The sequence below is a fragment of the Delphinus delphis genome, chromosome 1 (genome assembly GCF_949987515.2).
Source record: "Delphinus delphis chromosome 1, mDelDel1.2, whole genome shotgun sequence".
Classification (NCBI taxonomy): domain Eukaryota; kingdom Metazoa; phylum Chordata; class Mammalia; order Artiodactyla; family Delphinidae; genus Delphinus; species Delphinus delphis.
In genome coordinates this window covers 159,287,283-159,305,303 of record NC_082683.1, presented here as the reverse complement: position 1 = coordinate 159,305,303, position 18,021 = coordinate 159,287,283, and the positions used below count along the sequence as shown (strand labels likewise).

The 18,021-nt window shown below is 42.5% G+C and overlaps 1 protein-coding gene and 1 pseudogene across 1 annotated transcript in view; both read left to right on the top strand.

The window, feature by feature from the left end:
• Positions 1-18,021, top strand: part of SMYD3 (SET and MYND domain containing 3) — a 714,060-nt gene that overhangs the window by 567,640 nt on the left and 128,399 nt on the right. The gene's annotated exons all lie outside the window — the stretch shown is intronic.
• On the top strand, positions 1,066-1,461 carry LOC132424757 (non-histone chromosomal protein HMG-14 pseudogene; annotated as a pseudogene).

Here is an 18,021-nt window from a genome sequence, read left to right as displayed (position 1 = left end):
CATCACAGACCCAGAATCCTCCTGTGTTCCTCCTTAGCTAGGCCCTAGCATATGCTTTTGTCTTCATGGTGCCAGGATGACTGCTGCCCACAAGCCCTAGTCAGTGCATCCAAGCTCTAGACCAAAAAAAAAAAAGAAAAGAAGGGATAATAAAATGCAAAGAACAAAGGGAAATCCTCCTAGGGATTTCCACTTATATCTTATGGGTCAGAGCTCTGTCACATACTACTGTAGGTGTAAAAGAGGCAAGGAAACAGAATTTTAGCTTTTCACTAGAAGAAGACAAGGGAGAAGAAAGCTGTGGATAGCTTTTCGGTAGCTGATCTACAGTGTCTATCATATCCGTTAAGACCGTTTTCTTTATTCCTTTGAGTTCAAAGTTTATTTGAGATAGGATTGTCCAGAGAAAGAGAACCAACAGGGTGTGTGTGTGTGTGTGTGTGTGTGTGTGTGTGTGTGTGTGTGTGTGTGGAGAGAGAGATTGATTGATTGATTGATTAATTGATTGTAAGGATTTAGCTCATGTGATTGTGGGGACTGAGAAGTCCCCAAATCTGCAGTTGGCAGGCAGGAGACCCAGGATTGCTGATGGTGTAAGTTCCAGTCTGAAAGCTGGCAGGCTGGAGACCCAAGAAAGCCAGTGTTTTGGTTTGAGTCCAAAGACAGGAAGAAACTGTTGTCCCACCTAGTCAGGGAGGAGGAGTTCTCTCTTACTAGTGGTAGGGTCAGCCCTTCTGTTCTTTTCAGGGCTTCAGCTGATTGGGTGTGGCCCACCCACATTGGAGAGAGCAATCTGCTTTATTCAGTCAATTTATCCAAATGTTGATCTCATCCAAAAACACTCTCACAGATACACCCAGAATAATGTCTGACCAAATGTCAGGGCATCCTGCAGCCCAGTCAAGTTGACACATACCGTTAGCCATCACAAATATTGTGTTAGAGGTAGGCCAAGCTATATAATCAAAAAAGTACTTGAGGGTGGGAGGAGTGGCAGCATCCCGCTTTGGGAAGGTGTGTGCAGTAGCCCACAGGCACCTGGTGCACACCTGCCCAACCATGATGATGCCCAAGAGGAAGGTCAACTCCACAGAGGGGGTGGTGAATGTGGAGCCCAAGAGGAGATCAGCAAGGTTGTCAGCTAAGCCTGCTCCTGAAAAAGTGGGAATGAAGCCGAAAAAGACAGCAGGAAAGGGTATATCTTCAGACAAAAAAGTGCACACAAAAGAGAAAAAGGGGAGCAAAGAGAAAACAGGCCGAAGTGGCTAAGCAAGAAACTAAAGAAGATTAACCTGGAGAAAATAGAGAAACTAAAAATCAGGCGAGTCTAACCTCTGATGAAGCAGGAGAAAAAAAGCCAAGTCTGATTAATATCATCTACTATGTCTTATCAGTGGCCCCTGTCTCCCTTCTTGCATGATCCAGAGGAATATTTTTATCAACTATTTTGTGAATGCAAGTTTTTTTAGAGGCTCTAGAAACATTTTTAAGGAGGGAATCCCACATCCTCACATTTTTTAAGTGTAAAGGGTTTTTTTTTAAAGAGGTGAAATCATTTGCTCATTGTTTATTTTTTAGTACGACCAGAAAATAATGGGATATTGAATAAGGAGGCTTTGATTGTCTTGGGTGTCAGCTTAACATTCCATAGATGGGGATTAGTTATTATATCTTATAATACAAAGCATACCAAATGGCAATTTGGAGTCACGTTGTACATTTACTATGTCTTGGACATTTTAAATTACTTCCATTCCCATGTTGTTTTTGGTAGAATTGTTTCCTAAAGAAAACTACCCCTTGACCTTGGCTGTCCCTTTCAGAACTGTGTGCGTTCCATAACATCTTTGGTCTTGGTAGTGCAGTTTTCCTGATAACTTTGGTAATGTATTGCAAAAGATTGAAAATGTGAGTATGTAATGTATACGATATTAAATTGTGAATTAGTGGTATTTATGATGTAACAGCTTAACAGTATTGGAAGATATTGGTACTTGATATCCTATTAAGGGAAATTTGCCTTCAAATTTTAAACTGGAAAGTCACTGGAATAACTGTTTAGAAAAGTATCACAACTACGTGATTTTTCAGATTTTAAGAATTATGTACAAATTGAAATGTCTGTGTACCGATCCTCAAAACCACCAATAAAATCTCAATTATGAAAAAAAAAGTGCTCAGTTACTCTGCTGGATTCCAGTCCATTCTGTATCTAACAGACTGAGTGATCTTGGGCAGGTCATTCAGCCTCTCTGATTTGCTCCATCATCTGTAAAACAAGGGAATTAGACAAGATGGTCTTAAGGCCCCTTCCAGCTCTATTATCCCATATTTCTGTGAAATGTTTCCTGGTGGAAATGAGTAGGATATCTATTTAGATGAAAATATAAACTTGATTTCAGTTAGTTCATCAGTTATATTTTTGAGTTTCTATTTATCTGAGAATTTTGTTCTATTCAGTGATATAAACATCCCTTCTGAAATCTCTATACTGTTGCTTTGATTTGCAAAAATACTACAGAGGTTAAATTCAACTTAGCCCATCCCCCAAAGAGCATAAATTAAAAATTAGTTCAAAAATTAAATTTACTTCAGTTCCTAGATTTAAAGTTTTCAAGCTTATTTTTCCGTTTTTCTTGGAACCTAGAAAATTCCTCTCAACAGGTTTCTGCATCAAGCAATATTTATTACGTGCCACATCTGTATGTTAGGGGACTTGCGTGGTATCATGTTTCAGGAAGGCAAGAGGCCTTTTAATAACAGGTGTAATTTGCATTTATGGAGTTAGTTGTCATTTGTAATCAGCAACAACTTAATTTCTGGAAGAAATAAAACTTACCTTCTAGAGGAGGTTTTGGGATGATTTGGCTTGTGCGGGTCAGAATCCAAGGCAATAGAAGCAGAATAGACCAAATAGAATTGATTGTTTCCATAAGTTTGTGGATGGTACATAGTGTGCTTCCTTGAATGTCACATGCTTTATTGCAAAAAGAAGGTTGTATTTACTTTCTTTCCTAAGCCTGTCACATATGATCCTTCTTTTAAAACGCGATGTCAGTCAATTTACTCACAGCCCTCTTGCCTCATTCCTAGTTTATTGAAATAGCCCCTAATTGGTCACCTGGCACTCAATTTCTTTCCTTTCATCTCTTTTGCACACTGTTTTTGAGTAAGTTTTCTGAAAGAGCACTATTTCCATGCCGTTGTTTGCTCAGAATTTTTAAAATATTCAGCATTATCCCTAGTCTTCAGGATAAACTTCAGACTCTTAGCTTGGTGTTCAGTGTCCTGCAAGTCATGACCCCAAGATCCAGCCTATATTTGTTTCTTTTTTTCTCTTTTCCTTTTTCCTCTCTTTTGCAACTCGTTTCACCTAAATTGTTTTATCTAATTATACAATTTCCCCACCCAAAAGATTCTGACGTGGCTTACAGGCACCCATGCACACATATACACATATATGTATCAATGTATACCTGTATATGCAATACAACAACAATAAATTTTATATTGACTTGTGAAATAAGAGTGGCAAAAAATAAGATAAAAGCAGGTTAGAACCCAGAATGCACGCCATATGATCCTATACGGTGACAAGAAATAAATCACAAATTTGCTTTAAATTTCTCAGCAGCCAAAGCTAAAGACTAATTTCGAAATGCACAGTAGCTGGAAGACAGGACACATACGTGCTCCTCAGCTGAAGCAGTTTCTCCTGGAACTGAGGCCTGAGGCACTCACCAAGGGTCCCACTGAGACTGAATGAGCAATATCCTTATCAGAATCCGCAATGACTTGAAGAGCTGATTTTTATAATATTCTTCTGTGTGGTTGATTGACATAGTTTCACATTATAACTTAATAAAAGAAGTAAGGAAGGTGAAAATTTATGTAATCTATGTTCTCATCTCTCTGATGGTTTACTTCATTCCAAGAATAAAACTGAGACTATATAGAAGAAAGCAAGAACTGCATGTCCTTTAGGTAATCCTTCCTTATTTCTTGTAGTCTTTTAATTTTTTAAAAAAAATTTTATTAGGAGCTTCCTTGGTGGCGCAGTTGTTGGGCGTCCGCCTGCCGATGCAGGGGACGTGGGTTCGTGCCCCAGTCTGGGAGGATCCCACGTGCCGCGGAGCGTCTGGGCCCGTGAGCCATGGCCGCTGAGCCTGCGCGTCTGGAGCCTGTGCTCCGCAGCGGGAGAGGCCACAGCGGTGAGAGACCCACGTATCAAAAAAAAAAAAAAATGTATTAAAGCTATACATGTATACACTTTGAGAAGTCAAAGTACTAGACCCAAGTTGAAAACTTTGGTACATTCTCTCCTGCTGCTGCCTGAGTCCTGCCCCCTAGAGGGTGCCCCCTTTCAGCTTCTGGTATTTATTCCATGTTTCTAAAACTAAAGTTCCCTTAAGGCACATCCTAGGGATTGTTTTTTGCTATTGGGTTGGTTTAATGACTATTTTTTATTTCCAGGATTTCAAATTTGCTTTTTTCCCCCCATATCTTCCAGTTTAGGTTTTATTTCTACCTGTTTCTGTTTCATAATTTCTTATTCACTTCCAATGCATACTCCTCTGTTATTTATCTATTTGAGCATCCTAATCATACTTCAAGTCTTGGTCAGTCAGTGCTATAGTTTATTTTACTGGAGGGAAATTGTGTTCTGATTGTTGATTTTTGTCGGTTATCTCCCTTAGCCTTGCATTTCACTATGTGTCCTGGAATTTTGTATGGCAGGCCCATTTTTAGTGGAAAGTTCTTTTTTATTTTGTTCCTTTTTCTCCTCTCTGTGCATCTGCTCTGTCTGGTAGCTTTGCCCTTGCCTCCCTCAGGCTCCTCAGGCCCCAGTTCAGAATCCAGACTTCATGGCATTTGTAGGTGTTGCACCACAGCAATGTTGAGGCTATTGCAGAACTGTTTACTTAGGCAACAGGCATCTGACTCCTTACCTGGAGAGACTCTACTGTGCCTTCTAGCCTTTCCAGGTCCAGTAGTTTCTATAAATGTTTATCCCAAGGAAACGTGTCATCAACCTATATTGTCAGCCTCTTTTTGTAACCAGGGGAGCCTCACCTCATCCCCTGCCTTTAAGCTTTAAAGCAGACTCTACTCACCTTTCTTCTGTGAACCATTTTTATCTCTTTTAAGCATTGGAACTGAACTCGTGCCTGTGACTGCCAGCTTCTAGACCGGAGGCCCTGGCTTCGGCTTTGCTGAGGGCTCTGCGTTCTGTTCTGTTACTGGTCCAGGGAGAAGTTTATCTTGTTTTTGAATTAGTGAAGCCACTTTTGGTTTTTCTTTTTATATTTTACTCATCATTACTATGGGTTTGGAGTAGAAGAGAGCACCTCCAAGTCTGAACTTACAACATCTTGTTGGAAGCCTGCTGTTCGCTTTTCGTAGCTAAGAATTCAAGTCTTTGGTGGCAGAGGAAAATACGAGGATAAACAATGATCTAATTCTCCTGAGGGCTTCCAAGCATGTGTGCACTTTTACCCAGTACCTGCCTGTCTGTGGAGCAGAGATCTGTGTCTTGTATCCCTGGGCCTTCTTTGGAGGGAGAGTTGAGTAGAATCATTCTGAAAATGTATCCATTTCAAAAACAGTTTAATAGGAGGAAATGCCCTAAGAAGCTTCTCATTCCTTGATGCTACAGTTCTAAGTCCACCCACTCTCATTTTCTTTTGTAGAAATAAAGCAATGTTAATGATTGTCTTTGGTAAATATTGCAGTTTCTTTTCAGAGACTCTCTTTTGTAACATGGAGTCATCTTTCTTGGGTCCCTATGAGGCCCTTCAGTACATCTGTGGGTGACGGAGCCCAGAGTAGCCCCGCATCCCTCAGAGACACGACTAGTACTGGCGAGAGTGGCCTCGGTTCCTATATGTGCTGCACCTTCCCTAGGCTGTCACTGTTAAACCGGGAAGACTGGGGAAAGGAGGCAGCGTTGAACCAAAGGAAGGAGCAATGATTGTATGAAGAAGGAGTAAAGGAATGTAGGGTTAAAGCTGTATTCAAAGGAAATGAGAGTTTACTGCCCAAGAAAAAGTTTTTATGGTAACTTGAGTCTATTTGAAATATGAGCAATTACTTAAAGGTCATTAGAAGATTTTTTTCTGCTGCCTTCCCCTATTTTGCTAAATTAATGGTAAGCAGGAATGCCTCGTGGTGCGATGATGAGTCCAGCCAGCTCTGAATTGTTTTATATTTCAAGTTTTAACAATCTAAGCAGAATGTGCTTCCTGTTTCTAAAGTTTTCATCATAACTGAATTACATTATCTTCAGGAAAATTAGGAAGATTTGGCAGGGAATTGAAGGAGAGAGAGAGAGCGTGCGCGTGTGTGTGTGTGTGTGTGTGTGTGTTGTGTGTGTGTGTGTGTGGTGAGTTTTTAAGTAGTCAAACCTAACATTACTGTGTGTTACCTATCATGCTTCTCCAAACAACCAGAAGAACGGGTTTCCCAGGAGTGGGTGCACTGCTGGCTGTCGGTAACGTTAAAGTGAGGAAAGGGGTTTATTGATTTCATAGCCACATAATCCCAGCTGCAGTGTCACTGTGAATGACTGGGCGAGGCTTCTGGGCGTGACACAGTGGACACAGTGGGCTGTAAAGTCAGCTGGGAGATAAACACTGTAGCTACCGTGTTAGCCCTGGGATATGCTGTTCCCCACATCACAGGGCACAATGCTTCAACACGCTCTTCTCCCCAGAGAGCAGACAGCTTTGCCCCCCAGGCTGCTTCATGTGACTCTGGTTTGTCCAAAAGCCCACGCCAGGGGTAAGAAGAGGGTCTGTCCGTAATTTGTGGTGACATGAATTCCACTCACAACCTTTCTAGTTGTTGCATAAAAATTCTTTTCTCCTGGCTTTTGGTGTAGAGGAAGCTCTGGCTCGGGGAGCAGATTCAGTGATGGCAGCTACTGTGACATGGAAGTATGTGTTCATGTGTAACAGGCTCATTACCTCGCTCAGCACATGGCACACGGTGATCAAGGAGTGCTGTGGAATGAGGTGCGCGTCCTCAGAATATTATCATCGTGATGCCTGCCAGAGCTTCGGGGGCACTTACTGTGTGCTGGGCATGCGAACGGGGGGATTATGTACCTCGTCTCATTTAATCTCCGTCATTTTATCAGGGGAGTGCTTGCTCTTCTTCCCACTTTGCAAACGAGGTATCTTCAGGAGCTATATACGCGGGCCTCTCACTGCTGTGGCCTCTCCCGTTGCGGAGCACAGGCTCCGGACGCGCAGGCTCAGCGTCCATGGCTCACTGGCCCAGCCGCTCCGCGGCATGTGGGATCTTCCCGGACCGGGGCACGAACCCATGTCCCCTGCATTGGCAGGTGGACTGTCAACCACTGCGCCACCAGGGAAGCCCAAAATTCACTCTTTTTAGCGCACAGTTCTGTGAGTTCTGACAAATGTGTACAGTCTGCATCACCACCACTAACAAGATACAGACCAGCCCCATCACCCGTCCCCAGATTCTTTTATACCGCTTTACATTCAGCCTCCACTCCCGCTTCCAGCCCCTGCTGACCCCGATCTGCTTTTTGTCACTGTAGCTTTACCTTTTTCAGAATGTCGTATAAATTGATCCAAACAACCGTTTGATTCTGTCTTCCTTCATTTAGCACAATGCATTTGATATTCAGCCATGTTATTTTTACAACGCGTGTAAATATGTAATCTCAGTATTTGGTTCCCTTTTATTGCCCAGTTGTATTCTATTATGTGGCTATCCCACCGTTTGTTTATCTGTTCACCAACTGAAGGACATTTGGGTTCTTTTTCAGTTTTTGGTGGTTATCAATGAAGCCACTTTAAACATTCACATACAGGTTTTTGTATGAATATAAATTTTTATTTCACTTGGGTAAATGCCTAGGAGTAGGATTCCTGGGTTGTGTGGTAAATATATGTTAAACTCTGTAAGAAATTGCTAAACTGTTTTCCAAAGTAGTTGCACCATTTTGAATTCCCACCAGCAATGAACGGAACTGCCAGTTACTTCACATCCTTTCCATCGCTTGATTTTGTCAGTTTTGCTTTTGTTTTTGTGTTTAATCATCCTAATAGATTTATAGTGATATCACATTCTGCTTTTAATTTGCATTTCCTTCATGACTAATGATGTATTTTTTTTCATGTGCTTATGTACCATCTGCCTATCTTATTTGGTGATACATTTGTTCAAATCTTTTACCTATTTTAAAAAAGGTGTCTTCTTCTTCTTGAGTTTTGAGAGTTCTTTATTCTGCATACAAGTCTTTTATCATGTTTCAGAAATCTTTTCTTCCTGTCTGTGGCTTGGCTTTTCATTCTCTTGAAAGAGTATTTTGAAGAACGGAAGTTTTGAATTTTGCTGTAGTCCAGTTTTCATTATCTGTTTTTTAACAGATCAGTCTTTGGATGGCATATCTAAGAAATCTTTGCCTACTCCAAGAGGATAAAGATTTTTCTCCTATGTCTTCTATTAGAAATTCTGTAGTTTTAGGTTTGATCCATCTTTAAGTTAATTTTTATATATGGTACAAGGTTTATTTATTTATTTATTTATGCACACGGATGTCCCATTATTCCAGTACCATTTGTTGAACCAATATCTTATGTAAGACAGTTGGATACTATAGAAAAAGTGCAGAATTAGATAATAGGAGTAGTTGGGTTCTAGTGTTGGAGCAATAACACTGGTGATGTTAGCCAGAGAGATCGAGTCTGAATGGTAGGTAACAGGGCAGTTAACTCTACATGCTTTAGAGACATGTAGAGTCTGCTGCCTCCTAACTATTTGATATTGGCAGGTTTCCCTATATTAGCCTTAGTTTTTTCTTTTGTAAGATGAGAATAATCCGTATCTGGCAAAGCTGCTTGGAGGGTTCAATTAGATAACGTTAAGTCTAGCTTGGGAGATGGAAGTTCCTCAATAATGGTAGCCATTATTGTTATTGAATGATCTGAGGAAATCGTCTATATAGAAAGTTCCAGGAATTATAGCATCCTCAGTTCCCATCATTTGCTGATCAGGTTCTCCGAATTGCTCACGTAATCTTCTTGATAACTTTAAAAGTCTTCCCGCTCCAACCTTTCGTCATCTCTGATTCCTTCCCCTTTTCTGTCCCTTCTTTGCGGCTCCAGTGATGACTGTGTTGCAGTGGTTGGTTCTTTTCACTCCTGTATTCTCCCTGGCATAGACCCCTCCCCAGCCTGGGCTCTCCGTCCTGAGACGGGAGCTGACCTGTGTCCGGACTGGGGTATCTCACTGCCCTCCATCACATGCTGCCCTGTTCAAGCCTACAGTTCCTGACATGGCTCATACTGAGGGGTGTGTAGGCAGGCTGTACGTAGGGGTGTCCAGGTATGTGTGTGTGTGGGGGGGAGGTGTACTAGGGCGGGGGCTTTCAGAGTGAGTAAGAAGACAGCGCATGAGCGGCACTGCACAGAGTGATGTGCAGGCCATTTCTCCCCTTCCCCCCAGATCCCTGGACAGAGTACATGTCATCCTGGACTCTCTTCCATCAAGTTCCCTCCCAAAGGAGATTATGCTTCTTTTAGGTTTACCACATGGGAATTGTTCTCCCTTTCTGAGTGTGACCCTAGAGTCTTATGCCCACAATGAAACAGAAATAATGAAACTCCATGGGAGCAGAGATCAGACAAGGCTTCCCTTGCCATTTATTTGTGACTACAGTGCAGGGGAGTGTGACTCACCCTTCCTCAGCCCTGAGCCTGAGAACAGTCGTCTTTAGTGGTTGTAACAGCTTCAGGGCTCCGAGGTGGGTGGAGACCAGCTCATTCTGCAGTGGGAGTGGACAGCCGAGGGCTGTACCTAAAACCTGTAGCTGACCTAGCAGTGACAACGGGAAGGATGTCCCAGAAATCAGGAGTGGGAAGACGGGGTATTCTAATCCCTTCAATTATCTTAATCTGTGTAGAAATTAAGAGGAGATGATGCCATTCAAAAATAACTTTTATTTGTTCTACTTGCAAAGTACATTTGCTGGGCTCAACAGCAAACTTGAAGGCTGAGACTTTTGGTCCATGGTACCTGCTCAAAGCCCTTAAAATATGACATGCTCGACTTCACAAAATTTTGGAATCCTGCAGGTCTCGGTCACACAAACTTCCACTAACATCTCACTGTTGTAATGTGGGAAGAAGTAAGCTAAATAGTGAATTTCAGGGTAACTATTTGGGGCTCACTATTTGCGTAGTCATAGACAGGCCCCTGCAGTGACACTGCCTCCTTGAAGAGATGAAGCTGGGGAATTGGTGCTATTGGTGAGCTCCAGTAGAATACATAGTTCAGGTCTGTGAATTGGGGATGGGGGGCTACCAACTGTGGTTCCACTTTCTTAGCCCCTTGCTCTGAAAAGTAGCTACAGAGCTCCAGGTAAATACATTATATCGAGCACCTGCATTTCTCCACACTCTCTCCCCAAAACCTGCTGAAATGATGGTCACATTGGGCTCTCCCTACGTGTTGTTGAGTGCATACCTTCAGAGCCTAAAAGGTGGACACAAGAGTGCATACTTTTTACTTAGATCCATAAATATCACAGAGGCTAAGTGGTATGTCAGAAGGAGTCAATTCAGTTTGAATAGCTGGAAGAAACATTAGGCATCTGGTTCAATACCTTCCTTGTATAGAGAGGAAAAATGAGTTGTACAATGAATGACATTGGAGAGTCGGGACCAGAAATTCCAGGTATCCTAATTCTGAGGCAGTGCTCTTTTGATGAGGCACTGTGGTTACTGCACCTGGGCATGGGGGCAAAGGTTAAAGAGTAAATTGGCTAGAAATTCCCCTTTGACTGTTTTTCTTGAAAGATCATTTCTGTTTGTTCATGCCTCATTTTAAAGTTCTTGAAATAGTGTCTTTATCCAATTTCTCAAGTCCTTTGGATAATAAAACTATAGAAATAAAAACAGAAAATGTGTATAGTAGCATATTTTCATTATAAATGTCTGGATAATTTAGCATATTTTAATTAGAATGTCTGTCCAAGATCGTGGACTAACATTCACTAATGCTTTCACTGCCCAACCAGGAGGATGAGACTAGGTCTAGCCTATAAGAAGAGATTAAACCACTAGCTACTGTGGGGCATCCGAGGAGCCTGGACTCACACCCCCAGATAGGACTGTGATTCCCAAGCAGGTCTTTTCTATTCCCAGCCTGAGCGTTAACCCTCAGGAAATCAGGCTTCTGCTATTGCTTAGGACTTAAGAGTGGACCTAAGTCTCCTTTTTTGCCTATCACTCGTCCACAGTCACCATTTACCTCCAGTCTTTCAGCAAACCTGCTTGAATGCTTCCTTCCCTCCTTCCTTTTTTTTTTTTCCCCTTTCTTTCTTCCTTCCTCAAGTATTTGATGAAGTAAGGCTTGTAATATACCAACTATGGGAGTCCTAAGATGAAAAGATCTCCGCTTCCCACAAGTGGCCTACATTCTAGTGTGGAGACAGACACCAGACACAGTTCAGTTCAGTGCAGCAGTTATCTTAATGGAAGCCTGTTTTAAGTGCAGGGAACAGAGGAGAAAAAAAAAAGTCTCTCTGCACAGTCAGGGAAGACTTCACAGAGGAGGAGACACTGACCTGAGATGTAGAAATTATATAGGAGTTTTCAGTGAGGTAGGTTCAGAGGGGGCAGTTCAGACTGGGGACACACCCCGGGAAATGTCTCGGAGGTTTGGAGAGTATCGTGTAGCAGGGAGCTGCATATGATTCAGTGTTCCTGGAGGATAAAGGCTGGTAAGGGTAGTGACTGGGAGCGAGGGGAGACGTATGCCAAGCAGAGTTTGGATTTTCATCATGGAGGGGTGTGAAGCCATTGAAGAAAGTGAGGGTTGGCTTTTGACCAGCAGCAACCAGAAAAAAAAATATAACAGTGTATGTAGAAACAGAGTGAGAAACTATTGCACAAGGAAGGAGAATCATACACTCTAAACACAGGCGAGGAAATTAGTGAGGTTCTCACACTATTCCATCCAGAAGGGCTTTTTGAGAGCTGCTTTTGAATATTTGTAATGGCAGCCGTCCCCCTCTTCGCCACCCCAATGAACGAGATGTTACTGGGTCCAGTTAATACCAGGGGATATAGCAACTGGTCTGTTTCAAAGGCTCATCTGCTTACAGGCTGTGTCTGGGTGCTTCAATTAAAGACTAGAATATTTACCAATTGTGCTGAGTATTAATTGCTAAGGAGAGGTGTGATGGTTCTCTGAACTAATTGTACTTCTTGGTAATTCGGATATTGTATTGTTTCAGATGCGGCATGTCTGCTGTTTTCTTTCAACCTTTGTTGCCAAGTCATTTTCAGACCCTGAGCACTCTAAAAAGTAAAGAAAGATGTGGGCTTTCTCCGGCTCTCATTTTGATATGTAAATTGGAACCCTGGAGTTATTAAAGCATTGATAATGCTTTCCTGTCTGTGAAATTAAAATTTGAAAGCTGCAGCTAAGGGCCCATAAAAACAGTCATCTCCACATTTGTCATTAAATCCCTTTATGCGATAAATTTGCGTATCCTTAATTTAGAATCATCTTGCTTTTTTCAGAATTTAGTCAATCTTGGCATTTTTTTCAGTGCCTTCTTATGCTAATTTCTTTATTTATTGTGCCTCTTAAGTTGAAACACTTAAAGTAGCAGCTAGTTAATAAATTATGTGTTCTACAAATGAAATAAAAGCATGTTAATTATTTCTAAACAATTAGGCCGCATTCAACATGGAGAGTTTCTCAGTGGGAATAGCACACAGACTCAGAAGATGAGAAAAATTCCCTGCGTTTGACATCATATCAGTGAATATCTACTTTTTACAACTGCTTCTTGCTACAAATAAGGTCAATTAGAGTCATTGTAAGAATTGCGCAGACTAACCTGTGACTCCATAGCACTGCTTTTCAGGTCAACAAAAGGCCCAGAGCAGCTTTTTTCTGAAGCTGCAGTTCACCAGGTCCAGCAGCCCCGTAACTTAAAAAGGGACAAGGAGGGGCCTCCCTGGTGGCGCAGTGGTAGAGAGTCCGCCTGCCGATGCAGGGGACGCGGGTTCATGCCCTGGTCCAGGAAGCTCCCACGTGCCGCGGAGCGGCTGGGCCCGTGAGCCATGGCCGCTGAGCCTGCGCGTCCGGAGCCTGTGCTCCGCAACGGGAGAGGCCACAGCAGTGAGAGGCCCGCGTACCGCAAAAAAAAAAAAAAAAAAAAAAAAAAAAAGGACAAGGAGAACCTCCCATGTGCTCTGAGAAGCACTGTAGAAAAATAAGACTCTAAGGAAAGATGAGGGAACTAGGACTCTCCGGCCTGCAGGGGAAGGGGTGGGGACTGCATCCAGGCAGGGTGACCTGCAGTGTTTAGTTGTCACTAAGCCTGGGGAAATAGACTTAAACTGCAAGTATTTGGAATAGATGTACTGACCTTCTGAACTTCTTTTTCTTTTTTAAACATGGTGGCATTTCCTCTGTGGGGCATCTTCTAAGAACAAAGTCTTTCCCATCTGTCTGTCGCTTGAATTCCCAAGAAGCTTCCCAGTCCTCAAGTTCCGGAATCCTTTGATTCCAATAGGTTCCTGGATACGTTAGATGGGGGGAGGCGGGGGGAGGATTTTAAAAATCACACATACTACCACTAAAAAAGGAATTTCACCCTAACATTAGACTTTTTAAAAATCACCCACTCTGGGTTTGGGCCATTTCACCTTTATCTGCTGATTCACATGACACTCAGCAAGCATTTGCTGAGTAACCGCCATGTACTCGAAGGGCTAAGAGAAGACCCTGTTCACTGAAGCTCCCGGGAAGCAGGCCAGAAACAGGCAAGAATGAGAAGAGGGGGAAGCCTGGTAGGTTTTTGCCTATATTCTTACCATGTCGGGCCCATCTGTGTGTCGTGATATCCTGTTGGTTTCCGGGGATAGAGATTCTGGGTGGTCAGAAGGAAGCTATTCTCCTCCTGGTCCTTCAGCATCACACTCAAAAGGAAACAAATTGGCACACAGGAAATAAAGTTTACTTCTGGACTTCAGTCCCAATATTTTTGCTTGTTTGTTGTTTTTTCTGTTTCTTTAAGCACGATAGAGTGGCAACGAGAGAAGTGAGAAGGGGAGTTTAAACACGAAAGAAAGGTGGTAGACCATTTTGTTCTTTACCCCCAAATAAGTGGAAAATAACAGGATTATTACAGTGTCTTGGGTTTCAGACTTTTCTTTGGGTGGTTTCAGGGTTTGAACAAGACATCCCTGTCAAGTTTATTTGGAGTATGCCCCTCAGTCTTAGTGCTGGGAGCCTGCTTTAGATGTTTTCTGGATTTTTCTGAGCTAATCTAATACCATTCTATAGTCTGGAAAAAATAAACTGTTTTCGTAATGCTGTTGGTTTAGTATCTAAGTATCAAGGGTGTACTCAGTGAAGAGAAGAAGGCTTTTCAATATTCATAGCAGAGCTTTAAGGGATTGCTTATGCCCTTTCTGCATTTGTCATTTCATACCTTGAAGATTGAACAAACAGGTTTAAGTGTAAAATCACTAGTATTGTCTATTGTGGGCAACGTCTGACTATCAGCCTCAGTTTCTTACTGTAACAATCCCAGTGCCACTGTGTTAGCGATTAGCGAAGGCCAGTCTACCCTTTCTATAAAGTACAGCTGCTTGGAAACACTTTGCCTACATAAGTCCCTCTATTCATTGAGCTTTTCATCCTACCATAAGCTCATCCCAATAATTTTTACCCAAGAAAATTACTACTCTTGCCATCCAGCCTTTCAATTAAGTATGCTTTGCTATGAGATGTAGCGTTTAGATTTTTATTAATTTAAACATTTTGTGTCAACAGAAGGTAGATCATTATTAGCTGGTACAGTGCGATGTCTCACAAAATACATACATGTCATAGAAAAGTAATTAACTTCCTCATTCTATTGCCGAACAGATGTGTATCTGAATAAGAACTGGGGCCCCAGGGTGCTCTAGTACGTTTATTTATTTATTTACTTTAAGTCATTAAACTGCTGACTGAGAGGCCTTGTTGCAGATTTCCCAAACTTTGTTCTCTTTTGCATCGCTACCTCCCCCCTCCTCCACCGATGGTTAAAAGTAGGTTTAGAGCAGTCATCTGAGATTATCAATTCACTTTTGGCTTATAGTAATAACTCCAAGCTGTAGAGAGCCCGTTGGCTCTCTTTCAGATGAGATAAGGGTTTGATGACTAAGAGAGTTGGGAATACAGAAGCCAACAGGGACTTTGGTTGCAAACCTGCGGAAGGTTTAGCAGCAGCTGTGTTTGCTGGCCAGCACGCCAGAGTGAGGCAAGTCCAGACCTCGTGACCACACCAGACCGTTGTCACTTCTTTCCTTCACAGCTCTGACTCTCCAGGGATTTCTTCAGCACCATCCTCTCCTACCTGGACTGCTTCACTGCAGGGGTGCGCTGAGTGGGCTGCCTCTTTCTACCCCGCTGTTCCAGAACTTAGCTTTCACACGGAAGCCAGAAGGACGTTTTCAGGAGGGACCTCAGCCACTCCCCACGCGCTGAAAGGGGAGACGGGGCGACACTGGCAAGACCCCTGTGTGGCCTGCCGCTGCTCACCTTTCCCATCCCAGCCCCGTCTCCTGGCTGGAACTTGCCAAGCTCTTTTCTGCCCTGGGGTCCTCGCACGTGGCTTCCTGGCTGGCTCTTTATCCCTCTTCAGCTCTCAGCTCAGCCTCCCCTCCTCAGGAAGTCATCCTCGACTGCCCTGTGAAAAGCAGGTGCCTCTTTCCTTGTTATTTCCTGATCCCTCTTCATCTCCATTGTAGTGCAAACAGTCCTTACGTATTATTATTATTATTTGTATTTGCTTGTTTGCTCACTTGTTAAGAAAGTAAGAAGGACCGTATCGGTCTTGTTTTCTGTGGTGTCCTCAATGCCCAACACGCTGCTTCCGTAATTATTATAGCTCTTAACAAATTGGCGTTGCATGAATGAATAAGTCAATAAGTACAGCTATTTGCCTACTGTTGAGTTAAGCGCTACAGGATATGCCAAGTAACTACGTTACTGGAAGCTTTGAAATGACTTTTGCTTGGAAAACAACATAAACATAAAACTTGCTCATTCGTAATAGTTTAAATGATGGGCTGTCAGGAGGGAATGTGCTTGCCCTTCTTCCTCCAACAGTTTCTAGCTTTGAACATGACCTATCCCAGTTCCCGACACCAAGGCTTACAAACCTGCACGTAAACCACCCAGAAAGACGGGGTGCATAGCTCCGGTGACCTTCTTGGAAGACCCCCTCTCACGTGCAGTTCGTGCCCCTGGCATGCTTTCCTACAAGAAAGCACACATTTCCAGCGTGCGTGAAACCAGACTTTGAAAGTAACCCGGGTGATCTGTGATCTTTCTAGTCTGATCAGGAGCATAAATATTATTCACATTATCCTGTGATCTTTCTAGTCTGATCAGGAGCATAAATATTATTCACATTATCCTGTTGGATATCGGTGTTTTGACAATTAATAAAGTATAAGAGCGTTATTTCATAGGGACCCATAAGCCCAGGATTGGACGGGACCTTAGAGGTCCCACCCAACCAGGGCAGGCACCTCCTCTGCGATATTCCTGTAGGTGGGTGTCCGGCTCGATGTGAGCAGTTCTGGTGGAGATCTCAGCACATTCAGTGTCTTTGGGTAGATCCTTCCTCTGTCTGGCACCTGTGATTGTTAGTTAACCTCATGAACTCAAGCCTGCCATTTTAAACTTACATCAGTGTCCTAGTTCTGCCTCGTGGAGCAGCGGAGAGTAAATAGCTTCCTTACATCACCCGCCTGAGTATTGGAGGCGGCGTAGCTTAGCAGAGAGCATTCAGGCCGTCAGTTATACAACCAGGAGCTCAACTCCGTGTCCACCACTTTCTAGCTCCTTGAACTTAAGGATGTTACTTCATCTTTCTCAGCTGCAGTCTTACCTATAAATTAGGGATGGAGTGGTTTTTACCTTATACCTTGTCAAAATGATTTAATGAGATAAAGCACTTCAAGTAACTAGTTCAATAAACCTCAATAAATGTTATTATTTTTTGAACCGTAGCTAGCCAGCTCTCTGAAATTCAGCCTCATCTGTAAAATAGGGAAAAGAATTCCTACCAAGGAGTGGTTCAAGGTTAACATCAGTTAATCCTAAGACATGGTTGGTTGGTCACCGAGACAGCAGTCTGGTTGCATGCAGATATACATGCATTCTCATCCTAACCAGGTTTCATTACCTTTTTTTAAAAACCACTTTATTGAAATACGACTGACATCCAAAAAGCTGTACATAGTTAACGTATACAACTTGATGAATTTGGAGATAAGTACGCACCCATGAAACTGTCACCACAATCTATGCTAGAAACATGTCCATCACCTCCAAAAGTTTCCTTCTACTGTCTTTATTAATATTAATTTTTTGTGATAAGAACACTTAACATAAGATCTACCCTCTTAGCAAATTTTTAAGTCTACAATACAGTATTGTCAGTGATGGGCAGTATGCTGTAGAGTAGGTCTCCGATTTTTATTATCTTGCCCACAGAATATCATGAAAGACTTTGTTAAATACTTGTTGAGGTAGAAATATACGGTGTTAGTAATAGTCACCCTGTGTATTTGCACAGTCACTATGAGAAGATGCGTGTAGATTGCTGGACTTGTTCTCGCTGCTCCCCTGCTGGTATCCTCTAGTGGAGAGCACTTTATCTTTTTAAGTCGCAGTAAGCCTTAGCCAGAGAAAGACACTGGGTTATCTGATTGGAGGAGGCTTCATTATGCAAACTTTTATGTTTTCTTGGGACCGTTATTTGCCACCACTTTGGGCTTCCGCTACCACTCCCTTTCTCTCATTCCTCAGAGGAATAATAATACTTCGATGACTATCTCTGCAAAGTTCTTTGATTACCCTGGGATATAGTTCGTCTAGAATTAAACATGTGAACTTTCCTGAAATACCTTGTTCTACTCTGTCCTGTTTGAGAATAATTTCTTTTGGGAGAAAGGAAAGGGAGAA